General features: G+C 39.9%; 2 long non-coding RNA genes across 2 annotated transcripts in view; one reads left to right on the top strand and one right to left on the bottom strand.

The window, feature by feature from the left end:
* Positions 1 to 23,522, bottom strand: part of LOC121920761 — a 253,136-nt gene that overhangs the window by 64,207 nt on the left and 165,407 nt on the right. The gene's annotated exons all lie outside the window — the stretch shown is intronic.
* Positions 763 to 13,810, top strand: LOC121920762. The gene is made up of 4 exons (XR_006101760.1): positions 763 to 856; positions 2,559 to 2,674; positions 10,523 to 10,627; positions 13,733 to 13,810. It is a non-coding gene; the product is annotated as an uncharacterized LOC121920762 (long non-coding RNA).

The raw sequence follows: 23,522 nt of genomic DNA, 5'->3' as shown, positions 1-23,522 counted from the left end.
ATTTCTTCAATCAAAGTTTGGCCCATCAGGTTTGAAAATTAGTAAATTAATCCAGTTAAACACTGGAAAGGAAGATGCAAAATCATGGTCATTACCAGAAGTAACTGAATTGCTATTACTGATTCTGCACATTCTGTACATAAAAAATCTGCTTTTAGAAGAGAAAATGGGATTTATAGGATTACATGAGAATTGTAACCAATGATACAAACGAATGGTTTTCTGTTTTGTTTTGTTTTTCTTAAAGTACTCCTTTTTTTGTTTGTTTGTTTCTTGGGACCCAGACAGGCCAAAATAAAGATGTTTCAGGTCACTTTGGAGGTAGGCTGTTTAAATGATATACACATCTTAAGAAGCCAGAAGCTGCACCAAAGCTGCGCTCCAGTCCTCAGGACTGGAGCATGGCTTTGGTGCAGTTTCTGGCCTCTTAGGACACGTGAAGCATTTAAACAGCATATCTCCAAAGTGACCCGAAGCAGCTTTATTTTGGCCTGTCTGTTTGCGCCCAAAGTTATCTTTTCCCAGCCTGCCTTTTCCCCTCATTTATGTAATAGTTGACTGCAGATGACAGGAGTCCAACACATCTGGAAACAGTCCATTTGGGGAAAGTTCTTCTAAAGCATAGCATGTTATCTTGCAGCTAGTTCAGTTAAGTCTAATCATTGATGTGCATCCCTATCCTCTTCTTTCCAATCAAACTTTTCACATCAGCACCTACACTTTTCTCATCCTTCAGATGCTTGGCTTGTTAAAGGTTCATAAGGAGTGTTGTTAAAGTAAGGACTGATCAGCTAGGGAAAAAAATGAACTGCTGCAAGTGCAGCAATAAAAGCCTGGCTACAAAGACCTATCAAAGGTGAGAAATTCTTAATCAGAAATGTTTTGAATATTTCTGAGCATATGCACATATTTTTTGCAAAGCTGAATCCTCTCTGCCTTGGCCCTCTCTATTAAGAAATGTGTTTCATAAAGATCCAAAATCAATAGCAGACTGTTTTGTTTACAGGAACCAGGGATCTCAAGCTTAATTTGTGGATACCACCACTCTGTGCTCTCTGTTTAGCTCCTAATTCTAAAAACTAGACTAGCTGAAGTGTTATGATGAGAGAATATACCATAGATATCCAAACTGTTCTCTTTTGGAAAACCGTGGAAAAATACTTTCACTCCGTGATGAGAAAAAACATATAAAAGCGAATGAAATAAGTGAAGATTTCAATACTGAAAGAATGGAACAAAATGCACCTTTAAGAGTATGAATATTTATTTTGGACTGTACCCCTTCTGAGTAAACATGCATAAGATTGTGGTAAGAAGTCCTGCCACAAAATACACATAATATAGATTTGAGGCATTTGATACAATGAATTAATCACACTAAAAAAAAAAAAAAACCTTACTCCAACACCAACAAAAGGATGATTTTCATGCCAACGTGAATAGTGATATCAGTTATCATCAATGGAGTGAAGGTTTACAAATGCAAGACAGTCTCACTATAGAGTGCAATTGCAAAGGATATTCCACCTGTTTCCTTGGATTAGTTGAGTATGCCCTCCAGAGTTGTTCTCAAAGATGATATGCCACATGAGAAACATTCTATAGAATTCCTTTATGGCTACATAATACATTCAAGGCAATCTTGAAATTCTTATGCTAGTAGCTGAATAGATTGTCATGCTAGACTTCTTAACAATTGCTGGCAATCTGAGTAGTCAACATATTTTTCATACATTTGGTATGGGTATGAGGACAAAAGGCATAGATGCAAGTATTTCTTATCCCAGAAAAGTAATGTCATAATAAGCTTCTGACACACCATGCTAGTGGTGTTCTGGATTTGCTGTATATAGTCATTGCTTTTATCATGAAATAGGGATGGAATGGAAATTCACCCAATTCTCAACTGGAGCTAAATATGGAGTCCCAACTCCTTGAAAACCTTAGGTGGGATTATGATTTGTGAGTACTATTATTACAAAAACATTAGTACTGATTCTGTATGATGTGGAACTGGATGAAGTTAATAGGGGTGGGGGTGACACCATGAATTAGCACACAAGGTGACACAAACCATAGTGATGCCATTGCTGGGGCCTTGCAAACTTCAGCCTCAGTATACAGCAAGGCATTGGGGGCAGGGAGAGCATTAGTCTGTTTCTCTTCATTGCCCTTGGCTCCCCTTCTTTCCTTCTCATTTTCAATCCTTCATTGTGGCTCTCAGCTCCTACCATTTTGGAGCAATCAGGGCACCCACATTGGCTCATGCCCCCAGAGGGGTGCTTTAGTGTGGCAATCTGAGGGGTGAAATTCATTCCCCACCACCAGAGATTGAGGGGAGTGATGAAAATGGGCATCGAAGAAAGACCCTCAATGTATTGTCTGTTGTGCATATAGTATCAATGAGAAATTGTAATATTCTCCTTTTCTTTGTCTCACTGTGTTGCAATCAAACATTTCTATATTAAAAACCATGCAATCTGTGTGGTAGGTCCCTATCACACTACACTGTTGAAGTATTATTATTCCAGTTCAACTGCTATGTCTGTATTTTGCAGCTAGAGAGCTGAAAGCACTCTCTCCCTTCTCAGTAACAGCTGGAACCTGGAGGAGTGGGCATGAAAAGAAGCATTTTCTTCAGGCGGCAGCTGCAATACTGGTGAAGGAGACACTGGTGAGAGGAGGTCAATGTGGGTGACACTATGAGTTAGTGTACTGGTTAACACCAACCATAGTGACACCACTGAAGCAGATATGATTATAGAAAGCTGCTTTTCAACAATTAATTTGTTCTCATTACAGCAGTTGCAAGTTAGTTTCATATTACTCATTAAGGTTAGAATAGAAAGTCATGGCAGTGCTTGTTATTTTTGCATTATTTATATATATAAAAACCCTTTTGATCGGTATGAAACCGGCATCATATGAGAAAGATTGGCCCGGTACAGATCGATGCCATAGCAGATGCCCCACAACCCTAGCACATCTTTCATATGTCAAAATGGTGGTGGCCTGTACAGATGGGTGCCGCCATTTTGACACGATGGACGTCTAGCATCCGCACATTGCAGCGCCATAATGATGTCACGAGTGTGCCATTGGTGCACTGTGCCATCATTATGGCACCACAAAAAGAACCCGCTTTTCTTTTTGCTCTGCGGGGAAGCTGCACATTTGTCTGCTGCAGCTTCCTCACAGAGCAAACCAGGGCACTGGCAGGCCGCCCTTTTTGGGCGGTCTGTACAGAACCATATGCTTCCAAAATACCTTTAAAAAGTCCTTGTAATATGTTATTAATTTTATTTGGGTTGAACAAGTGGGATGGCTTGAAAACAAATGTTCTGCCCCTGGGATCCACCACGAACTGCATACAGCACCATGATTCCCACAAATTAGATGTGGTTACAAGTCCACTACTTGTTTTGAAATATTAGTAGGTTTTTTATGTTAAATATTGTGGAGCTAGTATGGTGTAGTGGTTTGAGATTTGGAGTAATATTCTGGGAGACCAGGATTTGAACTGAATCCCTTCTCAGCCATGGAAGCCAACTGAGTACCTTGGACATGTTACACTGTCTCAACCTCAGAGGAGAGCAGCTTCTTGGGAATAAAAATGGACATATCACACACTTTCCCCTGGATAACACACCTTCAGCCCAAAAGGAAGGCAGTGTTAAACATGTGAATAAATTTTGCCTGAAAAACCCTTCTATACAGTCGCCATAGGTTGGAGCCTACATGGAGAAAACAGCTAATCAGTTTTCAAAGTTCTTTCAGTTCTTCTGCCCTGTCATGTATCTTACAAAAGCAGCAACCTTTTGGATCACAACCTAGGATTCCCCCACTCAGCATGGACTCTAGCCACTCTGGCTAGTGGGTTCTGGGATTTTTATTGCAAAAAGTAACTTTTCCAAGTGTTTTCTCTTTCTTAAACACATACACACAGACAAAAATATAAAATATGGAGCTGGACCTACTGTAAACCACAAATGTTTTCTTTCTGGTAAGGAGGGAGAAGAGAGGTTTTGTTAAGTGATTACAGATGAACTCAATAAATATGCTCTCAGATGAACTCAATAAATGTTAAATGATTGTTGCAGCATGCTAAACTGCCTTTTCCTCGTCTTTTTTTCTTCTTCAAATTACTTTTATGCTTCTCGGTGTGTTATGTGGTTCCACATTGCCACTGGCAGGCATTTGCTTAAAATCCAAGAACTCTTTTATCTAACCACTCTCAAATGTTCTAAAAAAACAACCACAGTATAATTTATAAACAACAAAACTCCAATGAAAACTAAAATACACAATCTCCTATTTTAACCTATACTATGCCTCCTCTAACCCAGGGGACTAATGCAGCACTAGCAGTCCCACTCATTATGATTTTTGTCATTTCATCCTGTTACCATGCTGCCATGTAACACCTTTTCACCACAGTAATCCAGTTTTCTTCCCCACTTTTTCATGTGCTACTCATATCTTCATTTTCAGTTCACTCCACAACTGCTCACAAATGGGAATTCTCTGAAGATTGTCAGGGAAGAGTTTGTGCATAATGAAATCCCCAGAAATCTTGAAGCTTAATTTGATACAAAAAAGTGTCCCAATTGGCTGAATTGAGATATTGCTAATGACCATCAACACCTTGGAGCCAAGTGCTTAGACTGTAAAAACTGTGCTAAAGTCTTCTTTTATTAAATGGGAAGCACAGTTTGAAGAAGAGCCAAGAAAGACTCTTATTTATTTTATTTTATTTTATTTATGATTTATTTGTTTATTTCTATTTTGCAATCTTGCTTCTTGCAAATCTTGTAATCTTGCTATTAGCAAAGCAGGGATGAGACTGCCAATGATCACCAGGTGCTATAACCTATATTTCAGGGGACGGAGCTAGCAAAAGCACCTCTGAGTATTCCTTGCCTAAGAAAATCCTATGAAATTCATGGGGTCATGGTAAGTTGACAGATGACATAAAACACACACACACACACCCTGAAGCAGGAGCAGTAGATTGCACTGGATGGCCCTTGTGGTCTCTTCCAACTCGGTGATTCTATGATTAGGTGGAATGATCTGTTTAGGAATGACCCTAAGGGAAAGAACAAGCCCTACTTTATGCCGTGTTTACTTACTCAAAAGTAAGTTGTGTTTTCTCCAAAGAGACTTCATTCTGAGTAAAAGGGTGTGATAGAAATTCCTCCTTGATCCGTAGAGTGAACCTGAGTGTATCTGGGAAGGGACTCAACAGTTACTGTAATAAATCCAATAAATCAAGATGACCTGAAGATGCATACATTCATATAAGAGGAATTTCTGGGATACTGGGGAACTCTGGAAGGCTGCATGCAGTTCATGAAGTCCACTTTGCCCTCCCTCCACTGATATAGCAAGTTGAGCAGGTCACACGTCAAAGGTAATTCTGTATACTCTGCAATATGAAGAAACAGTAAGTTGCACACTGTTGCCTAAATGCTATAGCTTATTCAAAACCAAAGCAAGCCCACTGAATAAATTGTTGAATGGTCTGACCATTTCATTCTGTCCAGATTAAATTAATTGCACTTAAATCCCAACAAAAATGACTGATTCATGGGGATCCAAGTTCGAGAATTGTGACTTGGATCTGAAACATTTCATTACTAAAGGTCTTAGTACTTGCGTTACAGTACTTATTAGAATGAATTACATATTAGTTTCCCCTTTTAAAAAATATCATTGGTTTGTTATGAATGCATACCTCTTTTCAGGACTCTCTTGGCAACAGTAGCAGAGCTCATATGAGTAGAGGTAATGGTTGTCACCATCTTATTTTCCCAGAACGACCTTGTCACTATATTCTTCTGAGACATTAGTGGTAGTGGAGAAAACTAAACTCCCCCCCCCCCCCCCGAACTGGTATTCAAAATATTCAGGAACCGCTGACAAAGTTAGTACGTAGAGAGATCTTGTAGCAGCTTTTAAACTAAATGAAGGAAAGAAGTTGGCAGCATGAGCTTTCATTGATTAAAGTCTACTTCCCTACCCGGAACAATGGATGCAAGTGACAGGAAAAGTGATTCCACCTCAACATTAGGAGGAACTTTCTGACAGTAAGGGCTGTTCTACAGTGGAACACACTCCCTCAGAGTGTAGTGGAATCTCCTTCTTTGGAGGTCTTTAAGCAGAGGCTGGATGGCCATCTGTCAGGGATGCTTTGATTGGGATTTCCTGCATGGCAGGGGGTTGGACTGGATGGCCCTTGTGGTTTCTTCCAACTCTATGATTCCTCAGATGTAGATAAATCATCTGATGAAGCAGACTTTAGTCCCTGAAAGCTCGTGCTGCCAACTTCTTTCTTTCAGTTATTCTCATACTGGCTGTACAGACCGGCATCAAAATTTGGCATGGGGTGGAGTGGGACTGTGGTGTCCTCATGATGCCAGCATGACAGTGGGCAATGTCACAGTGCTCTTTTGGCACTGCAGCCAGATGATGCAGTGCCAAAAGAACGCCAAAAAGCCATGGCGCTGGTGGCTATGGCACCCTTTCCGTGGCACAAAAAGGAGCCACTTTTGCAGCTCCTTTTTGCACCATGAGAAAGGCCTGATCAGGGCTGCAGCATATGATTGCTGTGGCCCTGATCTGGCAAAGAAAGAGGCAGCTGCAGGCTGCCTCTTAGGGGCAGTCTGTTCAACTTCAAAGATGCTACAAGATGTCTCTACATACTGATTCTACAGACTAACAAGGCTATGTCTTTGAATGCTACCAAAGTTGTTCTTGCTATGTGCCTTCAAGTCATTTCCAACTTATGGCAAGACTAAGCTGAACTCATCATAGAGTTTTCTTGGCAATATTTGTTCAGAGGGGATTTGCCTTTGCCTTTCTCTAAGACCAAGAGAGTATGACTTTCTTAAGGTAATCCAGTGGGCATCCATGGCTGAGTAGAGATATTGCCACACTGCAAAATTAATGACAGTTTGACACTGCTTTAACTGCCATGGCTACATGCTGTGGAATCCTGGGATTTGTACTTTATTGTGGCACCAGAGCTCTCTGAGAGAGAAGGCTAAGTATCTCACAAAACTACAAATTTCAAGACTACCTGTCATTGAGCTATGGCAGTGAAAGTTCTGTCAGACTGCATTAATTTTGCAGTGTAGATAGTCTCTGAGGTCCAACACTGAAACAACTACACCATGTTGGCTCTCAGATGCCAAAGGCTTAAATATAAATGCTGGTCCCAGCTTGGTAGATTCATTGAATATAGATAAGTGCTCACTTTCCATTCAGTAATTGATTCATTGAGTCTACTCTAGTTGGACTACCAATTATATTTAGGCCTGAATCTGTTGCCTACATCTGAACAAGCAAACCTTCCATTTATGAAGAAGTGAGGAGTGGATACAAATGGAGTGCCAAAAACAGTATGCATTCATGTCCTTTCTTTACTCTCTGCATTTGTGTGTACAGGGCTTGCAAAGGCTACCTTTTGAACAAAAACTCCCAGAATCCCTTGGCTTGTGCAGCCATTATCCATATTGATTTGGGCAATCTGGGAGTTGCAGTGCTAAACAGTATCCTTTGTAAAAACCATGGCCCTATATAGTTCAGCTTTTTAATTACTCCAAAATAGTTGCACACTTCTAGGAATAGTTAGGTAACACAGGGATTGTGATATAAACAAGTGGAAGCATCCGATTGTCAATTGGACAAAGAATTAGCATTTTTCCAAAAGCATTTCTGATTTAGTTGAATAAGGATTAAGCAGATATCTGTCCTGATGACTATACCGAGGAGATTATCACATGGAGGATAAGGACGGGAATGAGCAGGATGCTCATGTTCTTATCACACAGTTGTGGGAAGATTATCACATGACGCCAGGAAACTACTTTTAATGAAAAGTGATGGGACCATGACACTTCACTGATGAGTGAAAAATGGAATGAGTGCAACATTGTGGGACATCATGTCATAATTTTCTCACAATTGCTCGATAAGGACGGGAGAATCCTGCTACTCCTATCCTTATCCTCTGTGTGAAAATCTCCCCAGTGTCAGTTGGTGAATGTGGGATAGTGAGGAAGCTTACCCCTTTGAGTTCTTTTTCCATGCAACATGGGAATCTTGGCTTATTTCATTCTAGTATTCATGAAGTTTACTTTCTACTAGATAAGATTAAAAGAGGGTTTCCCTGCACCAAAAAAAATTCAAATAATATTTGTACACTTTATTTGTCCTTTGGGCAGTCTAGAGTATCCATAGAATTCCTCTCCATCACCACATCCTAAATGAGTTGTTTATCTTCCTACCAGCCATCTTTACTGTACAGTTTTCATAACCATACATAGTAATTGGCAATACAGTGGGTTGGAGAATCCTGACTTTGGTATTCAATAAAACACCCGGGGGGGGGGGGGGACACCCAACAACCTCAGATTGACAGTTTTCTTGATGAGGCATCTCAGTACATCAAGACACAATCTCTCATCAAATCGAGAATATCAGTATCTTTATATCTCTATTTTCCACAATCCAACATCACCATAAATAAGTAGAAACCACTTATAGTGTATAGTTTGCAGTCTCTCTGTTGACACAACAAACTCTTGCTGAAAGTCAAAGCTACATCAGTTCTGTAAAAGTCAATGAATCAATAAATCAGTTCCTCTGACCATGCTGAAATCATAATTGGAGATAGATAGACAGAATATTGATCTAAAAGATGGAAACCATTAAATATTTTGAAGCATCATTTCAATATTGGCTGCAATCCAGAGCATGGTTTCAATGCCACAGAAACCCATGAGTGTTGGATTGCAGCCATTGCCTTATTCTGTTTTTGTTTCTATATGAGAACAAACAGCAGGGAAGTCATTATTTTAGTTTCCTTAAAATGTTGCATACTTTTTTCATTAAAAAGAATTGTGGTTTTAAGTATTGTCTACCAATTCTATTTGAAATAGTCTTTTTCAAGTCTGTATTTTCCAGCTGTAGCCTTACTTAGAGCAGAAAGAAAGGTGTAAATGATATTCACGCCTATTAATTGGAGTCATTCACAGTTCTCTGGGCTAGCCTACAGCATAAGATTAATGTTTTATTAAGAGACACTAGCAACTAAAAGTTTATCCAGAAATCATTTCAAAGTGTGCCCCTGCAGTGTTTTTTTTTTCTAGACCTGACAGCATAGATTTATAAAGCACTATGCAAAGGCAATAGCACAACCATGTGGGATTGTGTAGCAAATGGGGGTGGGGGTGGTTAAATACATAGAAACTACACCCCCATTCTTCTTTAAGTTATACATTAAAACATGTCCACACTTACCTTCTTTGTATCTCTAGGCAGTTTTTGTTAATAGTAAACAAGGTAGATGTAAATATGTAAGGCATCACAGCATTGTGACACAATCATTTTCTTATTTTTTTAAAAAAATTAAACACCCTTAAAGTACTTATATAATGCTGCAACTTACAGTATAAGAAAACAATTTAACGAAATACACATTAAAAATTAATCAGTAAAAAGCATTGATTTTTTAAAAAAAATCTGTGAAAGAATCATTAATTCAAATCATCAAATAGTGAAAAAATATTGAAAAGTCAATTATGTAACTTAATACCTATCTGTTTGAGTACACATTTTATCATTGTTTGGACCGTTAAGAAAGTAACCAGCTTAACTCATTTTTACCATTCTCCTGTCAATTATGTAATTATACAGATTTTACATTATTGTGTGGTATTGGTGTGCACTCTGTGCAGGTTATTAGAATTGTGGTTGGTGAAATATTCCATAGAACAATATAATACTATTTCTTATGTTGTCCATAAACCCTATGAGAATGTTAATTAGTTCAAAAGAAATATTGTCTTTAGTCAACAGCTTGCTAATGAACATTTTCTGCCTTCAATATACATTGGGTGGGGGAGACCATCACATTTGAAGTGCTTGATATACGAAACCTCCAGCATCTCTCTTTACTACTGTTATAAATTTTATTTATTTATATTGCAATCCAAAGAGGGTTTCAAGAACCTGTATCTCATATTAACTCCAATACAGTCATGAAACTTTGGAAATACACTTTAAATTAGAGGTGGACAAAGTGTGGCCTGTGGGCTGCATGTAGTCCTTGGGACTCCCCCCCCCTGCCCCCAAAGACTTCTCCAGCTCATAGCTCCATAAAAAAAATTGGAACACAATTTTTTGCCCACCAAATGGGTCAAGACTGTCTAAAAATACAGCATTGTTCTTCATCTAACCCTGCAAAGCCCTCAAAATCTCTCCAAAAAGAGGGGGGAAATCTGCCCAAACTGGCTAAATTGTTGGCCTTGTCACTTAACAGGTGCTGAAACTCATCAGTCTGGCTAGCCAGACAGGTTCTGGAAGGAAAAATAGGCTCTGCCATCTATGCAGTTGCCCAACCTTGCTATAAATACTTTAGAAATACAAAAGTATTACCTTCTTGGGAAATACAAATTCTCTGGGCCTGACCAATAATCTAAAAACACTGAATCTAGAAATTTTGCCTAACCTTCAGGTTCAGGAGGATAGCTGCTCACACAGGAAAATGCTCAAGAAGAAAAAGAAAATCTTGGGAAAACAGAAGCCTTGGAAAGCAAGTCCACAGCAATGTTAAGGAGGTGTAAGTGGCTTCCTCTTTGCCTACAGTGTGATAAAACAAGGACTGTAAAGTCGACAGCTTTCATGGCCGGCATCCATAGTTTTTTGTGGGTTTTTCGGGCTATGTGGCGATGTTCTAGCAGCATTTCTTTCTGATGTTTCACCAGCATCTGTGGCTGGCATCTTCAGAGAAAATCTTCTCTGAAGATGCCAGCCACAGATGCTGGTGAAATGTCAGAAAGAAACTCTGCTAGAACATCGCTACGTAGCCCGAAAAACAAGGACTCTCTTTCTTTTACTTGCTGACTTCTTCTTTCCTTCCCTCTCCTACTGTTGCTTTGAACTGCAAATCAAATGAAACAAGACTGTAGGCTTTTGAATGCCTGGGACTTCAGTACATGGCTTTTGGTAATGGGAATTGCATAACTGGGGGAATGGGTTGTGATGACACAAATTTGTTTAGTTGCCCCTTTCTCCTCTCACAGAGCCTTTTCTGAGGACACATTCAGGAAGATGCTGAATCTGTGGTCTCTTCCAGCTCTATGATTCTATATAGGCCTGTTTCCAGACTGCCAAAATAAAGCTGCTTCGGGTCTCTTTGGAGGTATGCTATTTAATGATGCATGGGTCCAGAGGTTGCGCCAAAGCCACACTCCGTTCCTAAGCACTGGAGCGCAGCTTTGGTGCAGCTTCCGGATTCTTAGGACACATGCATGCTAGCAGCAGACCGTCAAGAGACCCGAAGCAGCTTTATTTTGGCAGTCTGGAACAGGCCATAGAAAAGCTGCTCTGCAATGTGATACATTCTACATCTCTGGAGGCAGTAGCAGCATGAGGGGGGCATTAACAGGCTCTCATTCTGTCCCAGTTTTCATCTGTTAAATGCTGGATGGCATGAGACCCCACTTGCAGGCTGGAGCCAAACAAAGCATCCTACTTTGTCCTTTTTCCCCCTGGTTCTAGAGTCACATTTGCTTTAGGCCTAAATGTTTACTGTGCTGAATTACTGCAACACATTTATGTCCTTTCATAGTAGCATGGGATGTGGGCTTATGGCTATGTGTCATTGTTCCAGTATACTTGTATATGCCAGGGCTTGCCCATTTCTAAGTTTTGTCCTTTGATATTACTTGCAAATGAGAGAAACAACAGTTAATATTGTGAGAACATACATATTTCCTCTGTGCAGTGATGGTGAACAGAGGACAGAGCACCCAAACTCAAAGGTGTTCCAGCACCGGGTGTTACCTAGTGCCAGGGTGGAATTTCTGGGGGGGGGGGACTTCTGGGTCTGAGACTACTGCCCTATTGGAGGGGGGAGACTTCTAGGGGAGGGACTTCCTCAGAGATAGCTAAAGGTCCAGGAGGGCAGGAAAAGGAACAGGTGTGTGCTTGTTCCTCCTATTCCCCTGCCATTCTATCTCTCCATTGCCCTCCAAAATGTCTTTGCATGCCAGAGAGGGCACACATGCCATAGGTTAGTCACCACAGTTTTAGTGTATATGTGCATGTGGATATTTGTCTTTGATACCTTACTATATTTTCCCCTCATCACTCTAAAGTTCCTAAAGATTTTTTCTTTCTTTATGAAGCTCTGATAACAGTGTTGTGCCCATTCAATCCCCCCACCCACCCATCCACCCAAGAAATAGGTTGGCCAAGTTTTGCACCTATTATAATATTGGCCTGTTACATACAGCCAAAATAAAGCTGCTTCGAGTCACAGTGGAGGTATGGTGTTTCAATGATGCATGCGTCCTAAGAGTCCAGAAGTCACACCAAAGCCACGCTCCAGCCCTAAGGACTGGAGCGTGGCTTTGGTGTGGTTTCTGGACTCTTAGGACGTATGCATCATTGAAACACCATACCTCCACTGTGACTCGAAGCAGCTTTATTTTGGCTGTCTGTAACAGGCCATAATTAGACCTGATCATAGGAGATGACAACTCAGTGTTTATTTGGCCAATATCCTATTGCAACACAATGTGTGTGCAACTTCTGGTTGTGTCAAAGGTTTTACATTCTCTTCACTTGCAGAAGGAGGTATCCCAAGATATCCTTGCATAGGGTATTGTGAAAAGTTTACCTAATACAATAGGGCCAACTGACATACTGGTAATCAAACACTTAAAACACAGGGTCACCCCATTACTAGAAGCTGGCACTTCTCACTGTGCTAGCCTTCTTCCTCAATCTCTATCCAATCCTATACAACTGTATCAGTGGGACTGTTAATCATATAGTCCACTTTCCATATCCACAGACTTGCCATCCACGGATCTTGCAACTCAAGGCAGCTCAGAAATATTCACAGTTGAAACTTTAGAAACCACAACCAGTAATTGTGAACAATATTTAGCTTGTTGGGCAAAAGCACTTATTTGATCTAAGGAAGCTTCTCAGTCATGAATCATGTGGACAAAGAATAAAATTCATTATCATCCTTCACCATCATCATCTACTCCTCTATTTACAGCTCACCCTTTCTCCATGATGGGACTCAATGTGGCTTACAAATTAAAACAATTAGGACATAATTCAAAGCATACAGAAATCAACATTATAACAGAAATAAACTATTAACCATATTAAACAATGCAAATGTTTTTTTTTAAAAAATAGGGATAAATGAAAAAAGTTAAACCAGCGCAATTTAAAACAATACAGCATTCTTTTACAGCCTTTTCCTTAAGTTTTAAAAGTCTGCCAAGTTTTTTTTTTAAAGTATTAACTTGCAGATGGAAGGATAACAAGGAAAGGGCCATTCTAGCCCCATCCCCGAAAGCTATTTCCAAAGTATAGGAGCAACCACCCAGAAGGACCTCTCTTATTTCCACACAAGCCACACCTGTGAAGGTGATGGGACTGGATGAAGGGCCTCTCCTGCAGATCTCTATGGCCAGGAAGGCTCATACAGAGAAATACAGTCTTTCAGATCACTTGGCACTTATTATTTCCTTGCTAACAATTTTCACCTAATTGCATGAAAGATCTGAGTGATTTCCTAAAAGTCTGTTATATAAAAATTAAAACAAACAAGAAGCCACTTTTGTTTCTGTTTTTTATTAAAAAAGCAGATCATTAAACACTAGAATGCTTTTTCTAAACTTTTTTATCTGTTCCACAGACTCTACATTCAATGAGAAAAATCCAATATCACACAAGTGGATGTCTGCTCACACAGGGAGACTTTATCATCCTCTTCTCCTTCGTATCACCTCCATCAACCCCACATAGTCTCAGTAGAACAAATTTTGATGGGAGGCAGGAATTTAGGATTTTGAGAAGAATCAGTGGCCTGTTACAGACAGGCCAAAATAAAGCTGCTTCGAGTCACTTTGGAGGTATGGTATTTCAATGATGCATGTGTCCTAAGAGTCCAAAAGCCGCACCAAAGCTGCACTCCAGTCCTTAGAACTGGTGCATGGCTTTGGTGTGGCTTTTGGACTCTTAGGACGCATGCATCATTGAAATACCATACCTCCAAAGTGACTCGAAGCAGCTTTATTTTGGCCTGTCTGTAACAGGCCAGTATTTCCCCATTCCTCTGATAGAAGCTGCTCTTGTAATGGGACTGGCTAAACAGAAACAACCCAGGACTTTGAAAATCTCCTTATTGCTGCCTGGCCAAAAGGAGGAGAAGCCTGCAAAAGATATCCTCCCCATCATAACATCTTTACTAAGGACTGAAACAACATGCAGGCATCTGACTAACATGTCCAATTTTTTGTTTGTTTGTTTTCTTCTCCTTTTTGGATTGTAACATCTTGTCTGATGAAGAAGCCGATGGAACTCTGAGAGACTGCATCAAGTAAATTGTGCATTTTGGTTGGCCAATAAAGGTATCACTGATGGATTTTTGTTTGTATTTGTTAAATGGCTAACACAACTACCCCTGCATGTTAACCCTATGGATAGTTAGTTCAGCCATAAGTACCAAGCTCATGGAAACAAGCATCCAATTCCTGGAAGCAAAACTATGAATAATTCACTTAATTTCAAACCTATACTTATATATTCATTAGCAAGAAAATCATCCAGATCTTTATACTGTGAACATTAGAATTTGAAATTATTTTAATATAGTGGCATAAAATCTATAATTTGCAAAAGTTCACAATCTTAGAATTTCTTTCTTCTCTTGTTTCCTGATATTCTGAAGAAGTAAGATATTACTTTTCATTGACTTTGGCCAAATGTCTCTTTCATTTTGAATATTCAGTGGGGGAAACTTGCAAAGTTTTTACATGGAACTTCAGTGTGCAGGTTTCTTTCTTTTTTTAATGTCCTAATTCTCTGTTTTTTTTAAAAGGGGCAATACATTCCAGAATCTTTCATATTTGCTTCTGCAACATGACATATAATTAATAAAATAATTCCTTTCATGAGGGCTCTACGGGTGGCCCAGATTGCAGTTTGAAAAAAACATCATATGTTTTATTTGAGTGAAAATACATTGCCAGATTATTAATTATTTTCCAAGTCACTTCATTATACTGTGTGGTGCAAATATGCAGTTTTGGCACAGTTCTCTAAAGAAAGGTTGGGAACAAATATATTTTTACATTGCTGCTACAGAAGCCATGTCATATTTTGCTGATAACATCTGGATACCTTTTGCAAATGAATTGAATCTATATTTGTTATGTTACTTCTGCCTGTTTTAGCATATAATTTATGCATGAGCAGAAGCAGAGTTATCAGCTTCTCTTTGGGTCACATTTTGATTTTTCGTTGTAATCATAATAAGTAATGATTTATTATTGCAAGTCACATGGCCGTCCTGCTCTTCCCCGAAGTATGGGTTAAAAGGGCACACTTGAAATAAACCCATAAATACTTGCAATGGCTATGTGAGGGAATGGTTAAACTTTTTCAGTTGTGAGAGGAAGGCTAAAACTCTAGGATCTGTGATACTGGAAGAGGAAAGATGGAGTGGCAGTGCTTTTGGAAACTGTGATGGAGAAGGAAGGAGTAAGAAGTGGAAGAGAAGGGAAGAGAAGTTTTTTCTAAGCTCTGCACCTTGTGCCCATCTCCTTTCCACCTGACAGCCAGATTATATATGACATGGGTCCTTATGTTTTTCCTCTCCATGGCTAAAAAAGAAATTTCAAGGGAGGGTATTTCATCATAAAATCAAAGCATTAAGCATTACACACCAAATACTTCTGCTATAATCAGATCAAACGTGGTAGCATAGGCTCAACACTTCCATCATCTTTGCAATATACAAAGAAGAACTTAACTGTATTGTTAGACCTATTGAATCCATGGAAACTTAAGCAAATTCTACTGATTCAAGAGATCTGCTTTATTTGGGACAAACAATTGGATTGCATCCTTATGTGTTTTCCTGAAATACATGGCAGAATCTTGTTAAGCCTGGGGTCTTGGAGAAAGAAATCTGTTTGATGCTAGTAACATATTTTAAAGCAGGTGCTCCATCTATACCTCCTCCTTCTGCACCCTCATTCTCACCAATAATAGCTTAGTGGGACCAACTATATAAAGAATGTGCCCTTTTCAGTTCCTATTGGCTTTATAGCTTGTGTGTGTTTCCTTTCATATAGCAAATGAATACTCATGAGTCCTGTTGAAAAAGGCCCTCTGGTTACAAGAAATATTAATTTATCATGATACAAGCAAATATCCAGCAGGGACATGTATAGAACAAATTCATTCCTGCATATTTGTTATAATTAACCACACCACATGAATAGAATCCTTTTGGTATTTCTACTGATCTGCAACTGGGAATGATCATAAAACCTACTTAAGAGAATAATGTTCATTATAGTTTTTCTCCCCCCCCCACCCCCTTTCTTCTTTCAAGAAGAAGCTAATGACATAAATGTGTTATCTGAACCAATTGTGCTCTGGCAGACATGTGAAAATTAAATCTAGAACAATGGATTTTCTAGTTAGTTAATGTTAGCTGGTGGCTTCCATATCATCAAGACCGTGAGTCTGTTCCAGCTTTTAGCTGGAACTTTATGGGACTATCCAATACCCTGAACCTGTCTGCAGATTGGGTCAGTGAATAGAATAGAATAACTTCTCTAACTCTGTGGATTCTTTTTGTCACTAGCATAGGATCTGTCAACCACCACTGGTTAATTCTGAAGTCAACAGTGACTTGAAAGTATACACACACAGTTGATGTCATATCAAATGCATCTATGCACAAAGGCACATGAATCTAGAGGTCATATTCCACTTTTGTGTGTTATAAACTTACCAGGATTAGCCATGAACTCTGAAAATGAATTAATAAGGTCGAAAGGCATGTAGAATACAGAGCAGAAAGATTTTGGATTTCTGACATCTTATGACTAATCCCATTCAGAAAAGGGAACAGAAACAAAACTAAATATGCATGAATTTATATTAAAAGTACAGTGATAAGTCCTTGCATGACTATCAACTTTCCAGACTAGCAACAAGAAAGTGCAGGGAAAGGAAATGCTGCATTTGAAGCAGAATCAGTGCAGCCTACAAGCTGAAGCTGGAGAGAAGGAAGTGGAAATTTGAATACCAGAAAATTCCAATCTGTGAAAATCCAAGGAAAAACAAAATGTACACCATTTGGAAACCTTGTGGTCTATTTCAACTCTATGATTCAATGATTCTATGATTCTAATCAGAAACACACATTTTCCCCCAGACTCCTTCTGTGCCTGTGCTTTCTGAGGATTATGGGAGTTGTAGTTCATTGCATTAGGAGGACACTAGTTTGGAAGAAGCTCATTGGGTGGATTCATAGCCAACTGTTTCTCTAGTGTTTTATTTTCATCCTCTGTCATGGGAAATGGGTTTTACTTAGCACTTCCTAGACAGACTCTGGAAAAGAAAACAGCACCACTGCTTTCATAGTCTAAAGTGAATTTAATGCATTGGTGTTAGATTTATTTATTCTACGGCACCCATTGCCAAAATGCTATGTTAAAACATATTCACAGATTCTAGCTTTCTTCAAATCTGTTAGTGTTAAATCTGTCTGTACACTTTAAGCATTTCCATGCAGAAACACAAAATATGAATAAAAAGAGATTTGTATCTCTTTCTCATGAGAACTGCAGAACCTAAAAGATTCAATCAATTTAAGTTATAGGACACCTTTCACATAGCTCATGGTTAAGCTACAAAATTCATAGTCACAAACTGATAAAGGCGCCACCTCCATTCCTGCCGGGAAGTCTCGGCCTCCAAATGGCGAGGCTTCCCAGCGGCAGAAAAAGAACCCACAAAAAGTGGGTTCTTTTTGCGTCACGCTTGTGATGCCCAAGTGTGCAAATGGTCATGTGACATGCACCATGTGATATGCACCATGTGATGTGCGGACGCTACGCATCTGTCGCATCAAAATGGTGGCACCCGTATGTACAGGGCGCCACCATTTTGATGCCCCTGTCATGTGCTAGGGATGAGGCTGGTATGGACGGCCAACCCCTAGCAAGTGACAGGGGCAGCGAAAAAGGCGCATTTAAATTGGGCCAAAGGTACCCAATATAGGTGGCTTTTAGAAAGGATTTAAAAAATTCATGAAAGATAAGTCCAGCAATGGATATTATTCATGATGACTATGCATCATCTCCACATTCAAAGGAAGCATATATAAATACCAGTTGAACAGAACAGGAGCAGAAGCCTATTATTCTCATGGCTTGCTTTTGGGCTTCTGACAGCTATATGACTGGCCACTATGGGAAATAGGATGCCAAATGCAAATAGTTGCTTGATTTAGTTTGTTACAGCAAGTCTCTTCTTATATTCTTATGAATAAATGTAAAACACATGTGGAATATCATATATGATGTGTGCATACGTGCATGTGTCCACACTATTCATACGAAGAAAATAAGAACCAAAGCAGTATGTATCTACAATGAACTGGTTTGCATGAAATGAAAAACCATGGTTTAAGACACTGTGGATGAGCTGAAACAAGTCTCAGCAAAGCCTCAGGTTTTTCCTCCTCTGTTTGGGGCAGCCTGAGAGAAGGAACTTTGCTGTGTTGAACTCTACTTTCCAAGAATTTTTGTTTGTTGTAACATATGAACCAAAGAGCTTGCTTTCAAGCAAACTTCCTAAAGTCATCTACATAAAAGATGGTTTAAATCTGACTTGTTTAGAAACTGACCAGAAAAACAATGGAAGGGGGAACGGTTCTAAAAAATACCTTCCTTCAGGATTATTGTGCCTTTTTTAAAAAATCTAACATGTTTCTGAACAACACAACTCGAGTCCCTGAGTTTTGAAGCTGTTTTGTTGCCTACCACTGAGAATTTATGAGTTTGAACACAAAATTTAGTATCTAAAGTGCCTAAACTTTTCAATGTTAACACTCTATAGGGAGGAAAAGCCTAATGTGAGTTCAAGCTGTGGCAAGGGGTCCCAATCTGACCTCCTTCTCACCCACGCTAAACAAAGCACCCAGGGTCTGAAGATTAGTTAATATTTTGAATCAGCACCCACTGAGCCTTTTACAGAGTTCTTTCTAGAGACCCCCCACCTCCCACAATTCAGGACAAAAAGGGAAAATGTCCCCTGGGCTGGCCTCAAAATAATCTAATTTCCCACCCCCGAGGTCCTGCAACCTACAGGAAAAAGTCTGGAGATGTCATGGCCAGCCAAGAGCAGGTCTCGGAGGACGGGGAGGAGGATGTGATTACTCCATTGCAGGAGGAATTGGAGGCTCCACCAGGTCCTAATCCTGCTCTGCCAGATCCCAGCCCTGTCCTCCCAGCCCCAGAGGAGGAAGCTCAGCCAGGTCCTAGCACTGGAGGGATTCCTTCTGAGACTCAGCAGCCTAGTGGTGACTCTGGGGAAGACCCAAGCCTGGAGGTGCCTTCCTTTAAGCAATGCAGGGCCGAGAGTGCTTGCGTGCATCGGTCCAGGAGAATTGCTGAGAGACAATTGGCAAACAAGCCTCAGCTGGCACCAAGAAGAGAGTCTCCTACTTAACCACCTGGGGGATGCCAACTCGGTGCCAGAGTTTATTGCAGTATCCTTCTGGGTGATTACTGTCAGCACTGGCTCCTTGCTCCCTGGAACCCTTGTTTGCCTTGAACACTTGACTTCAGAATGGACTGGACTCTTGTTACCTTCTGGCTGCCCTGACCTTGGACCAAACTGACTTCTGTGGACTCTGGAATCCTGACCTTGGCTTTGTTACAGGTGTGCTTCTTGTGGACTAACCGAAAGGTCTGTAGCCTGCCTTTTAGCTCCTTTCTTGTTAAACAATCCTTATCAGTGTTTGTTTGGACTTGTGCTGGCTGTAGTCCAGGACAGGAGACATGCCCTTCACCAGAGAGGTACCTAGGGTTGCTCACCATCAGAAACAGTGCAGGGTAGGCCACATATCCCTTGGAAATGGAGAAGAAAATTCCTACCCAACGCCAAAGGCAACCAGCAAATGCCTCCACTCTCTGAAGAATGGGAGGCTGGGCTGAGGAACTGACAAAGAATGGAGAGCTGAGATGGAGCTGGCTTATAAACCTTACAGGCTCCATGTTACATTCTCCACATGTGGTGCCTTGTATACAAATGCATGAGCTTTCCCACACATTGGGCTTCCTTCCAATGGACAAGCAAAAATGTCCCATCCCCACAGGGGGAAGGGGATGAGTTTTAAAGAGAGTTTATTTTAAAACACAATATGTGGTCCATACATAAGAACAAGCCAAGACTCATGGTATATGTTATACTACAGAAATCCTTCTTCTAAGAACCAAGAAGGGAATGAGAAATAGAGGGAATTCCCTGGGTGCCTCATGGACCCAGCAGGGTGGACACATAACACACCATTATGGAATGAGGTGCCCTCCTCCTACTCAGTGTGCAAGGCACTTCTGATGAGCACACAAGCCAGAGCTTGATCCAGAACCATGCATATAGTAGTAACGTATAATTTAGCATTATATATGAATCAGCCAAAAAATAAATCCCATATGAAAACATTTCTTATGTAGTAAAGTTGTACTGGTTTATGCAGCCTTTATCAAGCTGGCCTTTAACACCATTTTATGCATTACAGTGGACCTCAGTACATAGTTTTGCAAGGAATTGAAGTGCTAGATTTTTAAGGAATGTTTCCACAGTGGGAATGAAATGGCTAACTCATATTTTATGAGGTAGATATTTACTTAGAGATAAGTTCCACTGATTCAATGGAACATAACCCTTAGTAAGTGATTTTAGTATTGCAGCCTTAAAAGTTGTGAACTTTGGTTGGACTATGTCTAGTGTGATGTAATTTTGCAATAATAATTATGTAATACTGATGTAATTTTACAGTGCATAGTTCTATGTTGGAAGACCTAATAGACAAAAAATAAATAATATTTTGGTTGGTTTACATTATGAGTGTGGTTTTTTTCAAATGTTGTTTTATAACTGTAGCCAGTTTAATGTTTCCTTCCCAAAGAAACCAACATCATCTTAAATCTAAAGTGTATAATTTGGCAAGAAAAAGCAGATGAAACAATTTCACTGAAATGTAGAGGCAAAAAGTCAAACAAATGTTTGATATTAATGTGACCCACTATAGCTGTTTGTTCGCTAAACATATTGCCAAAGAGTATGTCAGATGGCTGAATTATTAATTTCTCCGGTTTAACTACTAGCTACATAAACGTTCAGATCTGAGGCTGTGAAGGAGAGTACTGACAGATATTTTCACACACACAGCTTTACCAACATAAAAAATTAATAAAGTCAGGCCAATATTAAGCATGTTTCAATTCAATTTAATTGAATTCAAATTGAGATTCAGACTTAGATTCAAATTAAAAACAACAACCAAAAACTTAACTTTGTTGTGCTTGTTCATGTTGTTAACTGCCTTTGAGTCTACCTCAATTTATGGTGACCCTGTGGATGAGAAGCCTTCAAGTCCCTCTATCCTCCATTTCTCTCCTTAGATCTTGTAGATTCAGGCCCATGACCTCCCTCATTGAGTCTAGCCATCTGGGTATGTGGTCTTCCTCTCTTTCTAGTACCTTCTACCTTTCTAGCATTGTTAAGGAAAATGCAACATGGGACATACAGTAGTAGAAATAAAATATGTATGTGAAAGTCACAATGACTAAGCAAGAGCAATTAAGAAGTCACACAGGTGAAAAAGCTAATGTAATTTAGAAGTCTTGAATGTCAAGGACAGAATTGTAGAATGTACAATTGGAAACACCTGAGATTCATTAAGTGTATAAGGTGAAATGATGAAATTCTTAAGTATGGGTTGAACTATGTGAACCAATCAAAATGAATGTACACACCCACTGGGTGGAAACTGACTAAGTGAGTGGTGATTAACAATGGCTATAATAATTGCTATGTTTGCCAATGTATTGTGTGGGTAGTTGTGGATAGTTGGAGTAGTTTGGAGATTGTAGAGGGCATTAGTATTTGTATATAGTAGAATAAAGTAGATATTTTATATATAAGACTACTGAGTTGTCTGGTGTCTTGAGTGAAGATACAAGAGCCAGCAGAATCCTGGAGTAGTTTGGAGATAGTGATTGGAGAAACCCATGTTTTTCTCCTCGTTAATTGAGAGCTTGGGGAGAACTTTTTAAAAATATTCGTTCCAGAAATCCCCCTTCCAAAGGGTGATTTCTTCTCTCCCTTTCAGCAGCCAGCGTAATATTTTTCACAGATTTCTCTGAATGACAATAAAAGACAAGGCGAATAATTACACTAATTACTTTGCATTTCAAACTCAATTACCATATCAAAAGGAAGTTTGGCAGAGGTTTAAACAACATTCCTATGCTTAAAAACCCTGAAGGCACACACACAAAATAATAATAATAATAATAATAATAATAATAATAATAATAATAATATTTATTTGTATACCGCCCTCTGGCAAACCAATCCGGGCGGTTAACAACAGTAAAATATAAAATATGACAATTAAAAACACTTTATCCCTCCCCCCCTTAAGACAATATTAAACAGTATAACATATTAAGAACACAATGTCAATGCATAAAAACAACAATTAAAAACTGAAAACCCTGATATCCCTCTGTTGATCCTCGACCATCACTAAGATGGGGCCACGGGAGGAATGAGGGAATCAGGAACCTGGGCCGGGATGGTTAATCTGGAAAGGCCTGCCGGAAGAGATCCGTCTTGACCGCTTTTTTAAAGCTGTCTAATGATGTTATCTGACGGATCTCATCCGGCAGGTCGTTCCAGAGTTTGGGGGGGAGGGAAGCCCAGTCTCAAAAAATAAACTGTGAAGCCTCAACAAGAAATGCTAGAGTTGAGGGGACTCAAGGACCATCCAGTCCAACCCCCTTCTGCTATGAAGTAATACATAGGAATACATGGCATACTAGAGGGCATGTAGTCTGACCCCTGTTCAACATCAGGATGACACTAGAAGACAGGACAAACTGAGGGTTTTCTTGGCATAAAGAGGAGTTTTGCCATGGGATGCCCCTGAAGCTGAGATAGTGTGACCCTCACAGATGAGAAGGGGAGGGGTCGGGTGCCAAGTGGCAATGCTCTTCTGCCAAGCAGGAATCCTCAATTAGGAGCAGAGTAGGGTGTGATGGCAAGAATTCTGCCTTGAATAAAACCTACCATAAAGGAATACTTAGGAGTTGGAGTTGAAGCTGAGAGGATGTGACTTGCCCAAGGTCAGCCAGTGAATTTCTAGGGTGAACTGGGAGGCTAGAGTCCTGATCCCAGCTCAGCCATGTAAACCCACAGGGTGACATTGGGTAAGTCACACTTTCTCACTCATGGATATTCTGCACTCTCCTTGCCTATTATTATTATTATTATTATATCACCATGGGAGAGGCGCAGAGTTGGAGTTGAAGCTGAGAGCAAGTGACTTGCCCAAGGTCAGCCAGAGAATTTCTAGGGTGAACTGGGAGGCTAGAGTCCTGATCCCAGCTCAG

This window comes from Sceloporus undulatus, chromosome 2 (genome assembly GCF_019175285.1).
Source record: "Sceloporus undulatus isolate JIND9_A2432 ecotype Alabama chromosome 2, SceUnd_v1.1, whole genome shotgun sequence".
In the NCBI taxonomy this organism is placed as follows: domain Eukaryota; kingdom Metazoa; phylum Chordata; class Lepidosauria; order Squamata; family Phrynosomatidae; genus Sceloporus; species Sceloporus undulatus.
The sequence above is the reverse complement of the archived record's forward strand: the minus strand, read 5'-3'. Positions and strand labels throughout refer to the sequence as shown.